Raw genomic sequence first — 22,131 nt, forward strand, 5'->3', positions numbered from 1 at the left:
TCTAGTTGGAATATTTTTTTATTAAATTCTTTCAAAAGCAAATTTCCACATCACCCTCTCAGGAAGTTTACAGCCCAGGCAAGTAATAATGCTGCTATTTGCTAAGAATATGATTCAATCGGATTAAAGGCTTAGGCAGCCAGTATTTCTCAGTTGAGAACACACAAGACTATTGGCAGCTGGCTTCTCCCTTCTCCAACAGCTACACCTGCACACCCTTCCTCCCAGCACTTAGGAAAAGTGTGTTTGTTCAGTTGGGTCCTTTGAATTTCCCAAAGAGCTGGAGTCTAAAACCACAGAACGACAGAGAACACAGCAATGGTTGGGGGAACGTGGCACACATCCAGCGCAAAGAACCATTGTGAAGGATGCCTTTAAGTAGGCCTGTGCACAGGACAGGACACAGGACAGGATACACAGGACACGGTAGTAGAAGCTGGATTGCACGACTGTCAGGAAACAGAAGTCCTGGTATTTATCCACCCAAACTTTGGGAAGAAGAGCTGGCAACACAGCACTGATTTAGTGTTTCAGAAAGGCTTTCACATCCTGTAGCTCACCGGAACATCGCAATACAAAATGATCATGAGGAAACTGAGGCTGGAGACTTAAGAGGTTTCCCCAAGGTGTATCCCAAGACGGGGACACCAACTTGACCCTAAAGTCATGCTTTTTCCTCTACACGAACAATTCCTAACCTCTGCGGGGCCGCTGATCCTCTCCGCTGGGAACATGCACATACTTCTCTGCACATGCGGCTCACAAGTCCCCCGCAGCCCACTCCGGCTTAGAAACCATGACAGCAGGTGGTTTCTAAAGGTCCTCAGCACCGACACTGCATGGCCTGATGAGAACCGGGCATCTGAACTCCCTTGTCTTACATAACCACCAGGATTTGCCCCATCATCCTGGACTCTGAACATATAGGTCTAAGGCCACCTGGACACAAAGGTTTACCTCCTACCATTTTGTTTACACCACACAAAAGTGGTTTGGGGCCAGAGGTGACTCACAAGGGCATCATTCTCTAAGGACACAGGGACAGACAGACACACACACACACACACACACACACACACACACACACACAGACCTCCTATGATTTTGCAGATTTATACTTACATCAGCATTTTATTTTCTTCATATTGTTTACAAACCCCCCCAAAAAAATGGGTGACCGGGATGTTTCTCCCCTTCTAAAGTTCCTCAAGCTTTCATTCGGTTGAATAACAGCGGTTTGATGAAATACTTTGCTAGGAATGCAGCCTTGAAGCAAACCCACATAAATAGCACCCTTGCCCCAGCAGCAGCAAATGCAGAAATCCTGACATCTTTCCTTAAAAGCAGCGAGCCAAGCTGGCAACGCTGCCATTCCTTGCTCCACCTCCTGCCCTTGTACAATAGGCTATTTACAGAAGGCTGAAACTCCCCCTTTGTCCTGAGCTGGCTGGGCAGAGCTCAGCCTTGGGGAGGAACAAGAGAGCAGCAGCCAGACCGCGTGCTGTTCTTTCAGTGTGCCACTCCAAAACCCTTGGATTCGTGCTCCTTAACCCTGGCTGGCAATTTACCTAAAGCTGGATTTGCTTAAGCCGTCCCCTCCTGAACCAAAAGAGCAGTCGGGCTCTCCCCAAACAGGGATGCCGGCATCCACCAGTTAGAAAGGAAAACAGAGGTCTCTGTCCAAAGCCCACTCTATACATGAATTCCTGACCACGTTTGCTGCCTTTGGATCATCTCCTCATCCTGAGCATGAGAAGGAGAGAGACCATCTGGGTAACTTCAGGATCCCACGCACGGTGGGCAAATACTTCCACAGGGAATTAATTACTCCCGTCCACTGCCATGGGGTGTTTCTTCCCAACGAAGTACAGTGAACCTTAAACCCACATAATTTTCATTAAAGTGACTCTCTGGGATCACGAATTCAATTTCCAAGCAGATTTTAAAAGGAGAAATGAAGGAGAGGTGCTCTGCTTTTAGAAACCTGATTTACTGAGATATTCAAGTCAACTTGAAAATTCTTTACCACACCACTCTCTGTCCACGCCATCAAAGTCAGAAAGAGCAGGACACAAAGCGTTTAAAGGTAAGCAGGGGGATGCTTGGGTGGCTCAGTCGGTTAAGCATCCGACTCTCGATTTCGGCTCAGGTCATGATCTCGTGGTTTGTGGGTTCGAGCCCCGTGTTCGGCTCGGTGCTGACAGCACAGAGCCTGCTTGCGATTTTCTCTCTCTCCTTCCCTCTCTGCCCCACCCCCACTCATGCGCGCACGTGCACGCTCTCTCTCTCTCAAAATAAAGAAATAAACAATAAAAAACTGTAAAGGTAAGCAGAAGGCTAGACTAATTTTCTAACCAGTAATATTAGGGCCATACCTCACCTGTTCATATTGGCCACCAAGCCACGACTCCCATATACGCCCCCAAGTAATGAGATTCCAAACACAATGTGCCCAACTTGAATGGGTAAACTTGTAGGGCTTAGATGCAATGGTCAAAGTCTACCCGTAACAGCTTCTGTATTTATTAAATTACATAGCTATTGAAGTCACGTGACAAAATAAATTACTTTAGAAATGTGTGCTCTTTCCCTACTTACATTTCCCTGATATGTTATTAAAATTCTTTGAACACACTTCTTCACACAGGGTCTCAGGCATCCCTAGAGCCAGCCACTTTTGCCTTCGTAAGGTCAAGCCTCCAGAAATAGCAACCCAGCCAGTGTTAAATTCCTTTGCTCAGGAAAAGTTGAATTCACTTAGTTGGCCTTTCTGAGAACGAGGCAGTTTCAGGAAAGGTGCCTTCTCTACCTGATGGCGTTCAAAAGGAAGTGACCAAGAGGACACCCCCACAAAATGAAAGCCTCAGTGACACATGACGACTACAAGAGGGTCGTCGGGAAATCCTCACCCTCTCTTGGGTGCAGGTGCATTACTTAACATTCAAATGTGGGTGCAAACCGTGAAAAACTTGCAGACCCCATTCGTGAGGCTTGGAAGTCAAAAACGTAACACAAATATATACACAAAACAGTGCAAAACGAGGTGGCAGTAAGTGCACAAGAAATTCTGAGAGAGGCCACACGCTCTCAAGGATTGCTGCACGCAGAAAGCAAAAGTGAGCCGGTCCTCGCAGGATGAGGGAGGCCCAAAAATGAGAGCTCCGCTTCGGGCTCTGGGGATAGGACGGGACGGCCAGAAGCAACTCCCCACCTCAGCTCTAGGATTTTTGGCCAGGTAATCTGGAACAAGTGACAGGATTCCACTGGGTAGGAGAAAGGAAGGAAAAATCAGCTTGAAATTGCGCTTTCTTTAAGAGCCACCGTTTGCTAAGCACTTGCTGTGTATCAGGCACCGTGCTGAGTAATTAGACACATGACGAAATGTCATCCTCCTAACGGTCCTTACTGTATGGCGCCCTCATTAGCTTTGACTCAAAGACAGGAGACTGTGTAGGAAAAGTCCAGTGTCCTGCCCCAGCCCCACACAAGAACAAGACCAGAGGCCAGGACTGAAGGCAAAGCCTATGGACCGTAAGAGGCAGGCCTGTCACCGAGGCACACGGTGGTTCAAACGCAGATGAACGCGCAAGGCTATGAAGAGGATGCCAAGAAGCTGGGATCGAGAGAGCTTTAAAGAGCCAGGATCTGAATCCCAACGTCCACCAAGCGATGGAGGGATACACACGAAATGTGGCCTGTGCAGGCAATGGAATATCCCTCCGCCTTAAAAAAAAAAAAAAAAAAAAAAAAAAAAAGAAGGAGATTCTGATACAGGCCATAAGCTGGATGAACCTACAAAACGTTATATGTGTTCCAGGGACTTCGATGAGGCAAATTCAAAGAGACAGAAATGGAAGCTACAGGAGTGGAGGGTGGAAGGGGAAAGGGGAGTTATTGCTTCACAGGTACAGAGTTTGTGTTGGGGATGATGAAAAATTCTGGAACTCGGTAACGGTGACAGTTACACAATATCAATAATGTAATGAATGCCAATGAACTGTATGCTTAAAAGTGGCTAAAATGGTAAATTTTATGTTATGCCTACTTTACGATAAGGCATTTTTAATCGCTAAAACAAAACAAAACAAAACAGGGTTTAGTAACTCAGTGGATATAAATGGAAAAAAAAAGAGTAGCAGTCAGGGGGCTGGGTTTTTGAGCCCGGTAGATTGAGGGAGGTTGACCGGTGGAACAATGAGGAGCAAAGCGGTGGGGGAGGCTGGAAGGCGGTTTGTAGGCAGGTTCCCAGGGTCCTAGAAGCCTCCTTGTGAGAGTGGACCGGCCCATCCTCTCCCCACACGTCTCTGGGCGAGCTCCCCTCCGGCTCCCTGCCTCAACAAGGCTGGGAGGGCCAGTATCCCAGGGCGGAGCTCTGGCCCTTTCCAAGAGTCTACCAGAAAGTCTCCCCATGCCTCCACGCCCACGCTGCATTCTCCAACCTTGGGGTCTCCTTCCCTTACGGCCTCCTCCCAAGCCCTGTCTTAATAACATGTCCAAACCGACCCAAATAGTTCAGTTGCTCTAATAAATCCTTACGTGACCTCCTCAGTCAGAGGCAGTCCTGAACTCCAGGAATATGTTATCTGTAGCCCTTGCGTGACCCTTAGCATCTCCTATTTTACACTTAGGTTGAGCGTCTGCTTCTCTTACATAGATGCTTCTCTCTCCTGGGGCCAGGGCCCCTTCCCATCTGTCTTCATAGGCCCCTGATGCTGGACATACTGCCTTGCCCAGAACAGGTGCTTCATGAACAGTTACTGAGTTAGGAACGACCCTCTGTGATTCTGACCAGTTTTCTGCTACAGGCCCCAGGAGGGTGTATTTATAGAACAGTGATTCTCCAAAGAGCAAGGAGGTATTTGAAACATTTCTAAACTTTAGCATTATCCCTGTACACCCCACGCTGCTGCTGCTGCTGCTGCTGCTGCTGCTGCTGCGAGCCATTGTGCTAGAAAGGAGTAAGCAGCACCTCCTAGGTGATGTGGAGGGGAAAAGAAAAAACTTGCAAGACACTGATTTAAAGGCTACATAAAAATACTCCCTTGCCCCTTGTTGTGATGAGCACTGGGTGTTTTACGTAAGTGATCAGTTACTACATTCTATTCCTGAAGTCAGTAATGATAACTAAAATAAAGCAAAACTCTCTTGCCCATCTTCCCATGATGTTTTTCATTTCTCAAACTGTTGCACTTCTATATAATGTCACCTCAAGGTCATCTAAGGGCAAGGATCCTCTTTCTCCTTAGCAGATGTGTAGACAAATATTCAGACAGGAGACTGTGGATTACTTTTTGAAAGATCAAGGTTGCCCACAAGAAGGGGAAGAGGGTAAACAAATACCTCTCTTGAGTAGAAGTGCAAATGCCAGAAGGAGGGCTTGAGTCCAGAGCTTGATAGCCGGCTGGCCACCAACATCTAGAAGTGACTATTCTATGACAGAAGAGAGAATCCTCTAAACCAGAGAAGCATCCCAGGAGCTAGAGAGCAATGGTGGGACTGCGGTGAGGAGAGCCCTCAGAGACTCCCCGAACACCGAGCACGAGCACCGGGTGGGTGGCCATCTGAGCGGTAAGGGATGCTGCAAATATGACTTGCCCAGCATTCTCCGGAGGGCGGGGGGTGGGGGGGAGCCATCTGGTTCTCCTCCCTTCTCTCTTCAGCATAGACACGAAGACGTGCCATGTCCAGCCAATTGGGGAAGTGATAATTGTAGTTTGGACATGCCCAGCGAAGACATCCAGGTTATGTGAGTGGCATGGATTCACGAGGGAAAGTTTCTATTGAAAAAAAAAAAAAAACTCTTAAGAGAAGCAAGATGTTTCCGTTGGCCTTCAAACACTGTTAACACTGTTAAGTGAGTTCTCAGAAGTCACTTAGACAAGGCAGGGACATTTCTTGGTAACGGTCGGAGAAGGGGCAGGCTTGGGCAAAATGGGTGACCTCAGCCAGTCAGCCTCACTTCAGCTAATGGAGACAAGACCAGTTTGCTAGGTTGACCCAACCCTTCTGAAGAGGGTTCTGTGGGCCCAGCTCCCCACTTGTCAACTCACCAAGTGAATCCAACAAGGCATGTTATCTCAGCTGACATCTGGCCCAGGAAGGACCCTAATTATGTCTGTAGGATTGTGTATTAGAGAACACGACACCATGGTCCGGGGGGTACAGCCCATTATGTACAGCCTATTATGACCATAGCTAGAGAAGGAAATAAAATGCCTGTTGCCACGAAAATAATCCACAACAGACTCTCCATCTTCCCGGCCTCTGGGAAACCACAAAGCAAGGCAGGAAGCAGGAGGCTCCTCTTCCTGGGAGGTGGAGAAGAACTTAATAGTTAAGAGGACGAATGTCCTTTTACAATAGCCAGAGCCAGACCCCGTGAGGCAGGAACTCCTGTCCACTCAGGGCCCTGGAAATGGGGAGTAGGGTCCCTTTGTTTGAGAAACCGCACACAGAGAGGGTACCTAAGTCCCAGGGTCCCTCCGGATGTTTTGTCCCAGACCAGTCACTTTTAGGAGTGAATACGGAAGGAGACAAAACAGGAAGAGTAGGAGGTAGGCTCAGACGTAACAATCTGGTTGTCTCAGGTCCTGGCGGTGCCCCTGATGGGCAACAAAAATCTTGAGCCAGCTTCGTCGCTGCCCGTGTGGGCCTCCGTGGGGATAAAGAAAGGACGGGAATAGAGGAAATGTGTGCCCCCTTCAATCACTGACACCATGGAGCATTTCCAAGACAAGGCCAGAGAAGGCAAAAGATGGTGACACACCCCTGACGTTCAGGACTGAACAACAGGATTCCACCGACACCCAGAAACTCCAGATGACAGAACGACACAGAAAGAAAATAACTGTTAGAAACTGCCAATTCTAGGGGCGCCTGGGTGGCGCAGTCGGTTAAGCAACCGACTCTCGATTTCGGTTCAGGTCATGATCTCATGGTTTGTGAGTTCGAGCCCCGTCCGGCTCTGTGCTGACAGTGTGGAGCCTGCTTGGGATTCTCTGTCTCTCTCCCTCTCTCTCTGTCACTCCTCCCTCCCCTCAAAATAAATAAATAAATACATACATAAAATTAAGGAAAAAAACTTTTAATTCTATGCTGTGGCATTTGGGTATTTATGATTTTATTATTCTACTATGTACTTTGCTGTGTTATTATTTTCTTGTTATTATTATTTTTTTTATTTCTCAAGATAAAGAAGATATAACTAGGTCAATTCGGTTCATTTCCTCTTGTATTTATGTATTTCCCACCTGCTGCATAAACGGCCTCGGGCGGCAACCTGTCCTTCTAGGAGAATGACAGATGGGGTGGAAGCCCTGCCCAGAAAGTCCGTCCCTAGGCTCCCCCCGTCCATGTTGGGCCCTGACCAGCTATGTGGGCACTTCCACGTAAGGGCACCTTTGAGAAAGGTTCCACTGCTAATGAACAAAATCACAGGGAAAAAAACCCCACTTTCCCTCTCTCCCAAACAGAAGTCCAACAGCATTTGCAGTGTTTCCTCTGCCTTCGACGAGTTTAGGGTATCAGTGAACAAACACACCTGCGAGAAAGAGTTAACCTAACTATCTAGACGAAAAGTGAAGAAGTAAGTGGTGGAGGGCTTCGGGAGGGAGAGAACAATATGGATGAAGCAGAGGGCGATGGGAGGGCCGGCTAGAGAGCCAGGTGGAAGCAGCCAGAGGCAGGTGGTGGGGGTGAAATGCCCTGAGAGCCAGCTCGTGCCGGCCGGTGCTGGGGCAGGGGCGGCTGACAGTTAGGAACGACAGAGCCATAAACCAGGGTGGAGGATGCCCTGCCTCCGCCCAGGCTAAGCAGCCGTTAGCTGCAGGAGCTTGTCCCCATGCATCGGGGTGTAGTTTGCTGAGCGTCCCATGTCCCCGCCAGGGTGAGGCCTGGTGCAGGAGACAGAGAAGAACAAGGCCCAGTCCTTGCTCGCAGAGGTCACCACGATCAGATAGCAGTGACCTGGATAAGAAGGCTGAAAGGACAAAAGGTTGGGTAGAGTTACTTACACCTCTTAAAATAGATCGCGGTTTCAGAGGGACTGACAAACTAGTGGACCGGCTTAGCGGCGCAGAGTTAAGTGGGAGATAGAACATAAACAGACCTCTACCCAGAGAGGAAGGCTGGCCACTCACACATGGGGACGCTTTTGAGGGTTTACAGATTTCAGCGTGGGACTGTTGTGTCCCTAAACAGCAGAGATGAAGGGAGCCCACCAAATATGCTTAGGCTGTGGGCCTCCTCAAGACAGAACAGAGCCTTTGAAAGAGGCTGGGGCCCCGTTCTGACTTTTCGATTTCGTCAGCTCTGGGGAAGACGTTGGTGGTGTCGGGGGAAGCAGCACGTGAAAGAGAGAAAGAGTTGCAGGATTAAGCCCACTGCAGGAGGAGGGAAAAGGGCGGGGCTGGAATAACACCCTCCATGGGTGCGGGGAACCATGGAAAGAGTGGGTGGCCCGCAGGAGGCTGAAAACCTGACAAATCCAACACGTTGCAGAGGACTGTAGAGTAACGACCTGGCGTTTAAAGGAAGGAAAGGAAGACAAAGAGATGGTCTCATCTGGCTGTTACCTACTTAGAACTCGTGACACTAGCTTGGGGTCTACTTTCCCCGTATGTTTTGTTTATATTTTATTATGAAAATGTCCACGTGGATTTAAAAGTACATAGAATAGGAAAACAAACCCCCATATGCCCATGACCCTAGCTTCGGCTTTCCCAGGATCAACACTTTGCTAATATTGTCTCATTTTACACCCATTAAAAAAAAACCAAAAAAACAAACAAACAAAAAAAAACAATTTTAAAGCAAATCCCAAACATCTTACTATTCAGGTGACACTTCTGAGGCCCATTCGGCGCTATGATCCTGCGGTTTGGGGAACGATTTGCGGGGAGTAAAACTGACTAGCACATCCACATGCTGCTTCCTGCTAAGTGACTAACGTTCAACAAAGAAAGCCAACCTAAATATTGACTCGAGGTGCTACACCCAGCATGATATTTGATTGTCACACAAAGAAAGGTCTACATGTTCAGTCTGAGATTTACAGAGCACTCCATGTCAAACATTGCTCCCATCTCAGGAGACACAGTAGTGAATAAATCAGAAAATAAAATAAAATCTTTGTCCTGATTTTAAGGCTTCTGCATTTTCAAGCTTTGGGTCCAAAGTCAAAATATACTCTGGATTTAACATGACTCTCCTGAAGTCCAAGACCACTTTTTAAAAATTTTTAAATTTATCTCTTTAAGGTCAAGTTAGTTAACATACAGTGTCATATTGGTTTCAGTAGAACCCAAGGATTCATCACTTACAACACCCAGTGCTCATCCCAACAAGTGCCCTCCTTAATGTCTGTCACCTATTTAGCCCATGCCCCCCACGTAGCTCCCCTCCGGCAACCCTCAGGTTTGTTCTTTGTATTTAAGACTCCCTTATGGTTTGCCTCCCTCTCTGTTTTTATCTTATTTTTCCTTCCCTCCCCCTATGTTCATCTGTTGTGTTTCTTAAGTTCCACATATGAGTGAAATCATACGATGTTTGTCTTTCTCCGGCTGACTCATTTCACTTAGCATAACACACTCTAGCTCCATCCATGTTGTTGCAAATGGCAAGATTTCATTCTTTTTGATCGCCGAGTAGTATTCCACTGCATATGTACACCACATCTTCTGTATCCATTAGTCCATCGATGGGCATTTGGGCTCTTCAAATGACATACTGGATAAAGGGTTAGTATCCAAAAGTCTATAAAGAACTTAGCAAACTCAACATCCAAAAAAACAAATAATCCAGTGAAGAAATGGGCAGAAGACATAACTAGACACTTTTCCAAAGACATCCAGATGGCTAACAGACACATGAAAATATGCTCTACATTACCAGGGAAATACAAATCGCCACCACAATAAGATACCACCTCACTTCGAGACCAATTTGACATCAATCACAACCTAGTTTCGCAAAGGAGTTTCGATTCCCCCTTAACTGACAAACTGAGTTCTCTTGGTCTTTTTTTTTTTTTTTTTCCAAGTGGCATTCAGAGGTATCTTGCCATGCTGTTGGTAGAGAAGGAGTTAATTTTCCGGTTCTCTGAGCTTTTCATAATGCATCCAAACTAATCAATAAATGCCTCTTAATATGTAACTACATTTATAAACTCTAGACATTTGCAAATATTTTCTGAACATTATAAAATACACATATATGAATTTAAGCTAAAGAATGAGTATCTGTAGTAGTTCTAATATACCCACCCTGCACCCTGGATGGCCTACCTCCGCCACGGGGCACATGGGCCCCATTTTGGGACGGCTGAGCAGTTCTTGCAGCTTCTCTGGGCACCTGCCTGGCTAGAGTCTCTGTCAGTTCTTGACTCTGGGAGGCAACAAATAAAAATGCTAATTGCAGGGGTGCCTGGGTGGCTTAGTCAGTTAAGTGTCTGAGTCTTGCGATTGGCTCAGGTCCTGATCTCTCAGTTCGTGAGATCGAGCCCTGAGTTGGACTCCACGCTGAGCATGGAGCCTGCCTGGGATTCTCTCTCTCCCTCTCTCTCTGCCCCTCTCCCACTCATTCTCTCTGTCTCTCTCAAAATAAATAAACATTAAAAACAAGAACTGGAGCACCCCCCCCCCCCGAAAAGCTTGCCGCCGCTAGGGGGCAGTGTAATAGTGCTTGCACACAGACTTTCCGTCTAAGAGGGAGACAGAGGTAATCAACAGCTCCGTGAGGGAAAGGAGTTGGAGCGGGCAGGACACTGCCAGTGAAGTCACCTGGCCCAAGCCTGAGAGCCCGAGGGGGCTGGGCCAGCTGGTCTGGAGGAAGGAGAATCAAGGTCGCGGGGCCACGGCAGCCCAAAGCTTCAGCCCCTGCCTCACGGGCCAGGGATGTTCAGTCTGCCTACACTTTAGAGGGGTGCCAGCCTCAGTGGCGCTCATCTCTGATTCCTGTCCGAAGAGGGCAGCACAGGCTGGCTCTGTCTTCAGAGTCTAGCCTGTCTCTGGGCTCTCAACCACACCTCTCTGAATCTCGGTTCCGTCCTCCCATGAGGTGGTTGGTTGGACTGCTTGACAGGCAAGTTCCCTGCCAGCCCCACATTCTGGGGCACCTTGGAAGCGTGCCTGAGGAACAACGCGGGTAATTGTCCTACAGAAGGAACAAACAGCTATTTGACCATTTCACTAGTAGCACAGAAACAAGGTATGATTTTAAGGAGGAATACCAGGTAAATGAAGACGACGGTACAGTTATGTAAGATTATCTAGAACTTGACACTGATCTGCTTCCCTGCCACATCCCGCAAAGCCTACAACCACCTGCTGTTGAAACTTCTCTGAAAGTACCCTAAAAGAGACACCACGGCTGTACTCCTAAACACTAAGATCAACCCAACGAAAGCACAGGCTTGGTCTAGTGATTTTCGATACCTTGATCTTTGCTGCAAGATCTCAGTTTTGCGCAGCATCATAATTTACAAATTTGGAACACTGAAATGTATATTCTTGTCAGCGATCCCCTTCTACAGGACACCTGACTGTGTGAATGTCTCCTGGTCTCAACTGGACATCAGACAATATTAAGTGCTTACTAGCAGTTAAGGTGCCACGTTAAGTGCTGCTGAAAACATGCAAAAGATAATGATTAGGTCTCCTACATGCCCAGAGCTTAGAATGCGGCTGGGGAGTCTATATGAGGAAGCAAGATATGCTCACATGAAAAGGCAAATGAAGGAGGGGGGGGGGGTGCTATTCATAACACGAATAACCAGTGCAGCCAGGTATCAACCGATCCAGAAAGAAGTAGGCCACTGCCCCAGAATGGGTTCAGGAGATCCTTGGATGGACCAGGCACCAACCCTTCAGAATCTGAATTAGGGGTGGGGGCACTTGGAGTAGCAGCTATTCCTAACCAATATGGGAAAATTTCAGCATTTTAACCACCACTGCGGCTGCTGGCACATCTCAGCCAGCTGAACGTTAGCCTAGGGTTCCAGTGAGGGATCCAGAGTCTCTGAGGAGCAGGTCCACGAGGAAGGAGGCTTGAATGAGGAATGTCATTGCAGACAGGTCACAGTAAATGCACAGGGTCCATGAGGCCCTTCCAGGACATGGGAAGGCCACTCACGCCAAAGAGAGAGCTCACGGATAGAATCTTGGGATGCAGAGACCTTGGTGCAATCCCGTGCTCTCAGAGTCTGCTTTCCAAAAGTCCCGGGATGTGGGTGGTTTGGGACAGGCACAGGAAACAGCAGGTTGGAACCAGACTCTAGAAGCTCCCAAGAGCCAAGCTAAATAAAGACTTGGGACCATATAGAGGGAGCCCCGGAAGGCTTCTGGGCAGAGGAGGGATTCAATCAGAGAGTTCTTCATTAAGGAAAGTCATCATTCTCTCCCTCTTTTTTCAACGAGGGGTCTCTACTGTCTCAACCAGAGAGGTGACAGGCTGTGGTTTGGGCAGTGACGTTGAGGAAAAATTGGTGTATGTTGTGCAATACTGTACAGAGTAAGTGAAGATAGGTCGACTGTAGGGCACAAAACAACAAGTACACTGAGATCTGGTCATTCTCCGAACAGGCCCGGGGCCCAGGAACAAACTCCACTGGGTGGGTATCATGGCCAGAGGGGAACACAGGTTGTGTAACCTGGGCTAAATCACCCATGACCTTCACAACGATTACTGTGTCTGCAAGGGAGCAAGTTATGCTATTTCGATGTTCAGGGAGCCTGGGATATTTAGAAGTGCCGCAGACAAAGGTGACTCAGGAAGCAAGTATATATGTGGGAGCTGGGGTTCCCGCCCCTGCCCCCTTCAACCACAGCAGCCCTGCTTTTACTCCGTACCTTGGGGTTCTGCCTAAAACTGTACTAGAAAAAAGGCACCCATATCCAGTAGGCGATATAACACTGTGCCTCCAAACCCTGAAAACTCACAATTCTGTTCTCTTGTCTCTAACATGCTGAGAAAGTCTATTTTTGGTAAAAGTAACCCGAGATGCACAGCAGGAGGCAAACCTATGTGCCATGGTGAGACCAATCTCTTACTTAAGTGAGTGGCTCGACCATCTCTGCCGAGCGTGGCTCCCTGTTCCCAGCCACACCCTCTCTTCCTGCCACACACTTGATGCATTAACCGTGCACCTCGACGGTTCACCAGTCTTAATGCGACGAAGGGCAGGCAAAGCCTTTAACTCTTTAATTCTCTAGAAAGTCATAGCTCTGGACCAGGTGATCTTGTCACTCACTGAAGCAAGCCGAATCAAAATTTGTTGTCATTTCAGCGCTCTGGTGGTACAAGACAGAGTGTAAAAATGAGGCCAGGAGATATCAAGGAACAACGACACGGAAAAAGAACCACTTCTGTCCTGTCTTGCCACTAGCTAGGTAACCTGGAACTTTGCTGACACTCCTGGGCTAAGAACCTTTCAAGCTCTAGGGAGGCAGTTGAGCCAACCAATTAGGAGCTCAGGCCCCGAAGTCTGACTTGCCTAGGTCCAAATCCTGGTTTGGGCAACTTCATTTCTGCCCTTATTCGTTTATCTTTTGTAAAGCAGGGATAATAGCAGGACCTACCTTGCAGGGAGGATTAACTGAATTCACACGATATCAGAAGCACTGAGAACAGCGCCTTGGACTGTTGGCTGTTATCATCACCTTTCACGTCCTGAGCCTGCCCCTGCCGGGCTGTGGCCACTGCCTCAGTCAGCTCACAGACCCTGCTTTGTAGCTGACGGCTGAGCCCTGAGGGAGAAACTAGTCTTTGTAGCAACCTTCTCTTTACTCTGGTTATTTAAAGAATAAACAGTGTTCGAGGTATTTGGGCCTTAGATATATGCACATTTCTCTCACAACCAACCTGAGGGGAAAGTACCAATTTCTTCCTCCGCCAAAACTGTGCAAAGGGACAGATAATACATTTATCAGAAGTCCTGCCAGAAAGAGGAAATGGTATAAATGTCAATGCACGTTTCCTCCTTTGATGCCCTCATTTTTTCCATTTATCTTTCCAGACCATTGAAATCCAAAAATCGACAGCTTTGGACTAGAACACATGAACCCAAAAGTTCATTAAAACCATTCACTAACAAAAATAATTTTCAAATCATTGCCAGTGCCAACAGTTTTAAAGCAGAACACGCCTTAATTTTTCCAAAAGATACATTAAATACAAAAGAGGCTTGGCAAACTGTTCTGACGCAGTTGTTCTTAAATATCCAACAGTAGGAGAAGGGTAAGTAAATTGGAACATATCCCTTACACCACATTATGCAGCCATTCTCAAAACTTAGTTTTGGAGAAGGTAACAACATGGAAGAATGCTCACAATATAACTTAGGTGATTAAAATTAAACTATCAGGAGAGCCTAGGTGGTTCAGTCAGTTAAGTGTTGGACTGTGGCTCACGTCATGATCTGGTTTGTGAGTTCGAGCCCTGCGTCAGGCTCTGTGCTGACAGCTCAGAGCCTGGAGCCTGCTTCAGATTCTGTCTCCCTCGCTCTCTGCCCCTCCCCCAATCGTGCTCTGTCTCTCTCTGTCTTTCAAAAAAAAAAAAAAAGTTAAAAAAATTTTTTTAAAAACATTAAGAAATTTTTTAAATCATCAAAATTTTTATCTTCAATTAAAACTATATGCTTAAAGTACAAAAAAAAAAGTTGTTTAGAAAAACACTAAAAGGAAATACACAAAAAGGTTAATAGCATCTATTCTCTTGAAGACCTTTTTTTATAGTTCCCAAATTTTCTAGAAGCAGAGGTTCGTGTTATAATGTAAAAAGTATATAATATATAATATTCCTATGTTAATATAATTCTTATAAAAGCATATATTCCTATTATAAATTCTTTCACATTTACATGCTAAACTTTTTATAATTTTATATTTTATACACATATACATACACACACATATGTAGGTTTTCTGAGGCAAATGGTTTTGAATTAGGTGTTAGATAGCTTTCAAATTTCATTTAAAACTTGAAAAATCCTCATAAAGAGAATTAGCCCAGGTACTACACAGAGCCACCAGTTTTGAAATCTTAGATTTTTTTTGTGCCTCCAGCCAAATGCATTCTTCTAGGCAGGCAGCACAGGGGAAGAGAGCACTCACCTACACCTAAGCTTTCGTCCAAAGAATGTGCCCTCCCTCCAAGCCAGCCATGTTTCAAGAAAGGCTCCATATTTCATTCTCTCCTCAGAATTGCACAAAAGTTACAACAAACCAAATTCGACATTGTCTACAACTCAGCCAAGAACTTCTAAACGTCAGGATGTAAAGAAAAAGCAGAGAAAGTAACATACCACCGATTACGCAATAGCTTCCTCTTGTCAATTTTTTCAAATTATGTATCACTTTGGGCTCACACAAACTAGAAATTCCTGTTGAGCTGTCATCTGGGCATTTTCGGTAAGGAATTGGAGATAAAAGGACAATCTTGGAGTTGCAGCCACAAACACTGGTAAATTGCCTCCACTTTCAAGCTTGTGCGCTTTCCAAACGCGTTTCTGTAAAAGCTCTCAGAGCCCCTTCAAGTACTACAATGTTGAAAATTAAACCTAACCACGTGCAGCTTCAGATCAGCTCTGTTCAAGGAGACTTTGTCTCTAGGCATGAGCGCCAAAGGCAAATGATCCTGATGGGTTTGTCTGACGGCCAAGTTGGACTGACCACCTGCAGTAAACACTGTGCACCTACAGTCTACCTCCTGACGAACCTGCCTGCGAGAGAGAAAGGCTTGAATCCCAAGATTTCAAGTAAGGCCACAGGATACCAATAGCTTGGAGCTGCCTTAAAGGAAGTTCCTCTGTATTTTTTAACACAAGAGTCTATCCCATTGCATCATCCAAACAATACTGTTCATAAAACGTTATTAATGGATTCTAACTTAACAGTATTTGGACGAAAGTCGGTATGTGCAGAAGAATAATGAGCTCATGCTTTATGAGGCAAACCTGCCCAATACATTCAGCAACTGCCCTTAAAAATTATACATGTTCATCTCGGGTTATGGAGTCTCAACATCTAGAAATTACTAGTATTCTTATAGTCTTGCTCTTTCCAGAAAAGTGAAACTTGAAGGGAGAGAGGAGAAATCCCCAGCTGTGATGACAGAACATCCTGGTCTTTCCCCAGCCCCTCCTCTGAACACAACCATTTTCCACAAGCCAGCTAACATCAAAAACGAAAGACATAGTAAGGCCTGTGGCATGTGAGCACGCTTTCAGTTATTTCAAACTTCATCTGAAAGAGAGGTAGCTAGGAAAATACCTCTATGATATAAACCGAAACCTGTGCCAACCTGCACTTGTCACAATTAGCTATCTCTTAAACACCCCAAGTTAAAAAGCCCAGAGATCTCTTTTTAGTCAGGCTGCCTGCAATAATAATGAAAATATTGCCAAAATATGCATAACAGAGCCAGGAAGGAAATAAGTCAAAATGCTTATAATTGTGAGGGAAGGGTGATTTAAAAAAAAAAAAAGTTTTTTTCTGTTCACAGTAAATGCATAAAACAGAGGTCTATAATATGCCTACACTATTTGAAGGGAGGAAGGGAGGTATGAGGTTGGCTACTTTTGAAGATTTTTTCCTAGTCCTAGAATCTTAGCTCATGAAAGACTTTCGTTTAACGCAGACCTATCACAAATAAGGAGTCAAGTTTCAGACTGGGAAGGGATTCTCCCCGTTGAGTGAAGGCAAGAAAGAACATCTCAGAAGACTGGCTCCATGCTGATGGGAAGCAAGATTTCCTTTAAAAGTTCCACCTCCTCAAGTCCACTAATGTGCCCATTGAACCTGCCATGGCCACTTGAAAATGCAGAATCAACCAGAAACTTTCGATTGACTTTTTGTTTGTGTTAAGCAAATAACTGTTTACACCGAGATAAACACAGGTGAAATGTGTGTCAGACACTATGACGTTTCATGTTTTTCTCATGTTAAGCAAAGACAAAAAATAAAAGAAAGGGTACTGACAGTCGGGGGGCACTTCGGATGCTCCTGTATCAAGAAGATGCTCAGAACTGTTAACTTTAAAAGGCAAACAGCACTTCTACAATGGTCTTAATTAAGCTCCATCACCTTGTAAGTAGGTGGGGTGGGGAAGGGATCTGCGATTGTAAATACACACTGATAAGTGTCTGTCTCTAGGTTCTAGTCCACGTGACCATTCAAGTCCTTTACCACCACTTTCCCAGGCTACAAGACGATAGGTATCATCTCTGCTTCCTAATTTCAAAAAACACCAGGCTTCTTACATCAGTGACTCCAACACGGCTATGGGCACTCCTCCAGAGACACCGCGAGAATTTCTCCTTTTAGCAACCGGCTTTTGAGGCTGCATTCGACCCTCCTACAAGCGCTCCGCGCAGGGGCCACCATCACGCCGAGGTAGCAGGACGTTCCGGCTCCGACGCTTTCAGGCGCGGTCGGAATGCGCCTCAAAAACCCTGTCACGGGGACAGGCGCCCCGGCCCCGCTGGACCATCCCTCGCATCTGAAGCTCGGGGTCCGGCTTCCGGGACGGGCGGGTCCCCGCCGTCACACAAACCAGAGGCCGGTCCCGCGGCGCGCGTCACCCGGACCCCGCCGTGCACCAGCCCCCGCGCTCGCGCAGCCCGCGGGAAACGGCGGCCGGGCATCCCCGGTTCAGGCACAGGAAGCGGCGGCGGGCTCTGGCGGCCCGAAGGCCTCCGCTGCCGGGAGAAGGGGAACCGAGGGGCAGAGGCCGGAAAAGCGGAACGTCCCCGGGAGTCGAGGGGCTGCTCACGCGTCTCCGCCGCGGCCGTCGCCTCCCGGGCTCGGGCCGGCGGAGCAGCCTCAGCCCAGCGCCTCCGCCGAGACCACCGGCGCCGCAGCCGGGAAAAACGCGGCTCCCGGCGGCAAAAGCACTCACCTCCTCGGCTGGCCGGGCCGCTACGCCGCCGGCTGTCACCTCAGCCCACTGCCTGCCCAGCGCCGACTCCGGATGCTATTTAAGGGCGCCGCCGTAGTCGCTGCGCCCTGGCTGCGCCCCAGCCTCAGCCGCCGCGGAGCCAAGCTGCTGCGGGTGCGCCAGCCGCTCTCGCCCCGCTGGCTCCGCCCCGGCCCCAGGCCCTGCCTCCGCTCTCAAGCCCCGCCCCCGACGCGCGCCCACCTCCCGTCTGGGTGCGCGCGTGCCGGGCTGCCTGCTGGCGGGTGCAGGGAGGCGGCGAGCAAACTCAGGAAGAGTCGCTTCGCCTGCCTTCGATTTCATAGCGAATCTGTGGAAGGGCAAAGGGTATATTGTAGAGCTTCAACCTAGAAGCCCGACCAGCCCTGGGGTCCCGTTGCCATGAGGACCGGCAGACGCCCTTTGTCATTTTCCTCCCCCATTTGCCTGCCTTGCTGACTTCTAGGCGGGCAAGGATTAATGCGGGAGCAGGGGCGGGGGCGGGATCCTGGTGACCAGAGGGCTTCCTTTGCCTTTTTTTTTTTTTGTCATCCACATGCACGACCCCTTTTAGCCCGATTTCACCACGGTTTTCACATGGAGTTTCGCCATAGTCTTTGGCTGGGAACACTCTTGTCTGGACTTCTGCAATGCCCTGGTCGTGAAGCAACGTTGAACAAATCAAACCGGGTATAGTGAGAGCAGAATGCAGGCTTGATATTGCTCAAGGGCAGTATTCACCTGCCAAGTTCTTGGGGCCTGTATATCCTGCTCAGCAGTGGCTGTGGTTTTGAGGGGTTCTGCATCCCTGCGTTGGCCGTTTGGAATGAACTCAGGCACAGAGGCTGAATGCTAGTGAGGGCGAAAGTACTCTTGGAACTCACGCAATCTGCTTCCAGAGCATATGCACATAATAACCACTGGACTGGACTGATACTTAGTTTTTGTGAGCCTGAGCTCCCCGGACACCTCAAGCTTATTGGGTTCCCTGGAGCAACTAATATCTCAAGGACTTACCTCCCAAAGTGTGCCAGGTACCCCAGGACAGCAATGGTGAGGGCCACCCACACTCCAGTGGCCTCTGTAACCGCTCAGTTCTCCAAGATCCCCTTCTACACATAGGCTCTCCATCTAAAATTAGAAATGTACTCCACTTTCGTTTTTATTGCTTTCCACTTGGCTAATCCTTGGTTTCTCTGCTCAGATCTCTCTCTCCTCACCCATGATTTCATCATTTGAGCCTCTTCTTTTTTTCTCTTGCTTCTCTAACTGGTCCTTCCGCCTCTCCATAGGCACGTCCAAGTTCTGTGCTGTATTGGTTTGTAACCTGCCATTACACGGTATCACAAACCAGGTAGCTTAAACAGAAATGTATTGTCTCACGGTTCTAGAGCCAAGAGCTTCAAAATCAAGGCGTGGGTGCGATTGGTTCCTTCTGAGGGAGAAGGGAACACAATTCAACCCCACAACACGTGACAGCTGTCACTGTCTTCCCTGTCCCTTCCCCCTCTAAGACACGTTTCTTCTAACTGGCATGCCCTTCCCTGATTTCTAGCCCTAGTGCAGATAATTTAAGGCCCTAGCGTAGGAAAGGCACACAACCAGGGAATACATCTCAATTCCTACTCTGTGGTAGAGCTGCTGTGTGGTGTAGGGCGGCAAGTTCAGGTTTCTCCTCTGGAAATAAGAGGACTAGACTAAATAACTTCTCAGGTCCCTTTCAGTGCTAACACTTTTTAAAAAAACGTATCTCCCTTGTCATTTCAAAAAGTTTCACACTTGATGGCGTTGTCCTGTGACCACCAGATAAAGACTTTGAAGGTAAGCAATATTGCATGGTGGTTGAGCACCTAAGCCACATAAGCTTTGGAGTTGGGCAGCAAGGCCCGGCTCACCCTCTGTAAGACAGGAAGAATGGGACCTACCTCAGAAGGATGTTGTTGGGACTGACAGCCCATGATCTCAGTTTTGTCATTAAATAAAGGTTCTGTACTCCATAGTTGGGGGCTCCATTTTGTGACTCCGGGAGAGGCAGAAACCCAGTCTTTTTTTTAAATTTTTTTTTTTAACATTTATTCATTTTTGAGAGACAGAGTGTGAGCGGGCAAGGCACAGAGAGAGAGAGGGAGACACAGAATCCTAAGAAGGCTCCAGGCTCTCAGCTGTCAGCACAGAGCCCGACGCAGGACTTGAACTCACAGACAGCAAGATCGTGACCTGAGCTGAAGTCGGACACTCAACCTACTGAGCCACCCAGGTGCCCCAGTAGAAATCCAGTCTTAAGCCTCTTTTCCACCTTCTTTTTTCCCAAACACTTCTGTAGCCAACCGAACAGGAGCCAAATGGGATGTTGCAGTGGAACAAAATTCCTAATAGAAGTTTGAGTCTCTCTTCTTAGTTATTCTTGGCCCCGTTTTGGCTCGATTAAACTTCTGTGGCTAATTCTGGCTAGATCCAAATCTATAGCTCTCTAAAATTGATTGATCAACCTTCCAGAAAAGCTAAAGAGAGTCAAAGTCTTTTTTGGGACATGCTGAGGGACAGGTTGACAATGACCAGGTTGTCTCAAAATCTCCCACTTGTGATTGCCAACTGCAGAGTTGTGACAATGATTGATCTTCTATATCTACTGCTTTTGAGCATGGTCATCTGAAGTGTAGCCACATCAGTTATTAGTGGCCAATGGGCTTTAAATTCCAGACCTTGGTAAGTGGATGGTTAAAGAAGGGGTTGGCATCAATGGCTGGGTGCTTGTCACTCAGTCTATTTTGAGGTTACATCTACATTAGGCATTTATCCATTTCCCCCAGGAGGTGTAAGTACCTAGAGAGCAGGCACTGTATGCCATTAATCTCAGATTTGCTGGGAAATCTGAGATATTTCCACCAAACAGATGTTGCTCTGTAACTACTGATTATCACATGGTCTCCAGTGGCCCTAATTAAGCCATAGTCCTCCCTTCTCCCCCACCCCTTTTATTGTTCAAGTGCACTTGATCCACTGACTTCATTAACTTTACGAGGGAGAGTTAGTCCACAGCTGTGTAGGCAGTAACTTCCATGGGGTACACCCCTCTTCCTACTGGGTGAGTTGTTGGACAACTCCAGGCCTTCCAGACTCTACCCTGCAGCCCCACAACACGACTTTCTGTTTCTTGAGGTGGTCGGAATATTGTATTCAGTCAATGTCAAATAAATTATAAGTACTCCAATCTTCCAATTCAACTAGCTCTTCGTTGTCAAAATCAAACTCTTTACAAGAACTTCTAAGATGCCCTTCATAACCTATCTCTGCTTTCCTACCAACCAGCTCTCCAGACACTCCCCCATCCAGGTGGATGGAAGTGCTTGCAGGGTAAGAGCAAAGGCCTGGAGTCAGACACCATGGATTCAAATTCCACAACTTACTGGTTCCAGACCTTGGGCAAGAAACCTTCTGATCCCTAGCTTTCTTACCTGCCAAGTGCATATAATACTGTATTGCATCTGATCTAAGTCACAATCAATTGTAAGATGCACCATTATTTTATGTATCCCTGAGAAAGAAAAAAACTGCTTCCCATTATAATTATGACATCATCAGCTGGAAGATGTACTGTGTACTGCTTAGCTTTTACTGCATAGCAAATCACTGTAAAATTTAGCGGCTTAAAAAAACAATCATTTATTAGCTCATGATTTTGTGGCTTGGCACTTGGGCTGGTTCAACCAGGTAGTTCCCCTGCTGGTCTCTCCTGAGCTCTCTCTTGCAGCCAGTCAGCTGGTGGATATATGGGCTGGATGGCTCAGGAATGGCCTCACTCACTTGGATGTCAGGATATTTGCTGGGGTCCCTTGGTTCTCTTCTACATGTCCACTCCAGTAAGCAGTTCATCCGTCCTAAAATGGTGGCCTCAGGGCTCCAAGCTCTGCAAAGGGGATAAGCCCCAGTGTACAATTGCTTTTCAAACTTTGGCTTGCTTTGTGTTTGCCGCTATTCCATTGGCTGAAGCAAGTCACATGACTAAGTCAAGTCTCCATGTGGGAAAGGATTACCCAAGGACATGGATTCAAGGAGAGGAACAACAGTGGCCGTATTGCAAAAAGTCTACTATACATCCTGATGCCAGAGAGATTAAAATCTGGAAAAATATGCATCTGAGATTACACAAAATATAGTAAAAGTAGTGGATGTTAAAGATTTATTTTGGTGATCATTTCACAATATACAGATATGGAATCATTC

At 47.2% G+C, this 22,131-nt stretch overlaps 1 protein-coding gene across 6 annotated transcripts in view; it reads right to left on the reverse strand.

Annotated features, from left to right (window-relative positions):
• ACSL1 (acyl-CoA synthetase long chain family member 1) overlaps positions 1–18,000 on the reverse strand; it is a 72,647-nt gene extending 54,647 nt beyond the window's left edge. For 2 of the 6 annotated variants that reach the window (XM_045453188.1, XM_045453191.1), the window contains exon 1: positions 17,893–18,000. The gene's annotated coding sequence lies outside the window, so the exon portion shown is untranslated. Of the gene's footprint in view, positions 1–698; positions 722–1,122; positions 1,313–15,298; positions 15,323–17,254; positions 17,491–17,892 lie in introns of those variants that run through there. The other 4 variants (XM_045453180.1, XM_045453214.1, XM_045453197.1 and 1 more) reach the window with 4 other exon arrangements.
• Between the last annotated feature and the right edge of the window lie 4,131 nt (positions 18,001–22,131).

This window comes from Leopardus geoffroyi, chromosome B1 (assembly GCF_018350155.1).
Source record: "Leopardus geoffroyi isolate Oge1 chromosome B1, O.geoffroyi_Oge1_pat1.0, whole genome shotgun sequence".
Classification (NCBI taxonomy): Eukaryota; Metazoa; Chordata; class Mammalia; order Carnivora; family Felidae; genus Leopardus; species Leopardus geoffroyi.